General features: G+C 40.6%; 1 non-coding gene across 1 annotated transcript; it reads right to left on the reverse strand.

Moving 5' to 3' along the window:
• Positions 1-1,265: 1,265 nt before the first annotated feature.
• LOC111561033 lies at positions 1,266-1,372 on the reverse strand. The gene has a single exon (XR_002743403.2). It is a non-coding gene; the product is annotated as a U6 spliceosomal RNA (small nuclear RNA).
• Between the last annotated feature and the right edge of the window lie 661 nt (positions 1,373-2,033).

Raw genomic sequence — 2,033 nt, forward strand, 5'->3', positions numbered from 1 at the left:
TTTTCTCATGTGTCAGTTGGCCATCTGGATGTCTTCTTTGGAGAAGTGTCTGTTCATGTCTTTTGCCCATTTCTTCACTGGATTATTTGTTTTTTGGGTGTTGAGTTTGATAAGTTCTTTATAGATTTTGGATACTAACCCTTTATCTGATATGTCCTTTGCAAATGTCTTCTCCCATTATGTCGGTTGCCTTTTAGTTTTGCTGATTGTTTCCTTCACTGTGCAGAAGCTTTTATTTTGATGAGGTCCCAGTAGTTCGTTTTTGCTTTTGTTTCCCTTGCCTCTGGAGACGTGTTGAGTAAGAAGTTGCTGTGGGCAAGATCAAAGAGGTTTTTGTCTGCTTTCTCCTCGAGGGTTTTGATGGCTTCCTGTCTTACATTTAGGTCTTTCATCCATTTTGAGTTTATTTTTGTGTATGGTGTAAGAAAGTGGTCCAGGTTCATTCTTCTGCATGTCACTGTCCAGTTTTCCCAGCACCACTTGCTGAAGAGACTGTCTTTATTCCATTGGATATTCTTTCCTGCTTTGTCAAAGATTAGTTGGCCATATGTTTGTGGGTCCATTTCTGGGTTCTCTATTCTATTCCATTGATCTGAGTGTCTGTTCTTGTGCCAGAATATAGAAGGTTTTGATTCCCTAGTTAAGGAGTTCAAGCTTTACCTGAGTTCAGGTTGAAGAGGAGGCAGGGGTTTTGTAAGAATTGATCTGGAGGCAATGTTGAGGATCAGTTGGTGAAGATAAAGTAAGACAGAGATTTTAAATTAAGTTTTCTAGGAAGGGTGTGAAAATGAATATATTTACATTAGATAATAAATAAAAATTTCCCAACTGCACAGTACATGCATCTGATCAGACAGTATATGCCACATCTCTGCTTGGTTTCACCCTTTTCTCTTTCCCATTTGCACTCAAATGCATAAAAATTTGCCTAGATAGTCCTAACTCATGAAAAGAACACTGACTGTCACAGATGGTGCTTCACTAATCATGGTTTGCAACAAACAGTTTTAACAAGATTGCTGTCTTAAAAAAAAAACAAAACGCAGGGCTACTAGTTATGTGATATTTTGTATTTCATGAAACAGGAATTTGGGGGAAATAAAAACAGTAATACTTACCCAGGTGACAGTTTTTTCCATTATAGTATTTGTTACAACATTAGAATTAGAGTCTAGGGGAGGCTGTGGTTAGCCTGATGTATCTAAAGTTTGAGAACCAATTTTCCAGGTAGTTTGTTTGTTTGTTTGTTTCTTTCTTTCTTTCTTTTTAATATGGAATGCTTCACAGATTTGTGTGTCATCCTTGCACAGTGGCCATGCTAATCTTCTCTGCATTGTTCCAATTTTAGTATATGTGCTGCCGAAGCCAGCACGCCAGGTGGCTTCTAAGAGCACCTTTACCTTTAAATTCCTCAAAAGACACAAACTATTGGGGCATCTGGGTGGCTCAGTTGGTTAAGTATCTGATTCCCGATTTCAGCTCAGGTCATGATCTCACAGTCATAAGATCAAGCCTTGCCTCTGGCTACACACTGAGCATAGAGCCTGCTTAAGATTCTCTCCCCCCCCCCCCCACTCCCCAACCTGCATGCTCTCTCTCTCTCTTTCTCTCTCTCTCTCTCAAAAAAAAAAAGACACAAACTATTGAAGCACCTTCAAGAATAGATAATCCAAATAGACCTGTAGCTATTAAAGAATCCACGTAGGGGTGGCTGGGTGGCTCTGTCGGTTAAGCCTCTGACTTTGGCTCAGGTCATGATCTCATGGTTCGTGGGTTCAAGCCCCACACTGGGTTCTGTGCTGATGGCTCGGAGCCTGGAGACTGCTTGGGATTCTGAGTCTCCCTCTCTGTCTCTGCCCTTCCCCTGCTCACTCTCTCTCTCAAAAATAAACAAACATTTAAAAAATTAAAAAAAAAAATCCACCTATTACTACCACTCAAATGGGAGGTGGTGTCCAGTAAAGCTTCAATGGGAAGGGTCCCAGCTTTCTTTAGAGAGAGGCCTTCAAACTGAAGGATCCAGATTACCTTTT

The sequence above is a fragment of the Felis catus genome, chromosome B3 (assembly GCF_018350175.1).
Source record: "Felis catus isolate Fca126 chromosome B3, F.catus_Fca126_mat1.0, whole genome shotgun sequence".
NCBI classification, from domain to species: Eukaryota; Metazoa; Chordata; class Mammalia; order Carnivora; family Felidae; genus Felis; species Felis catus.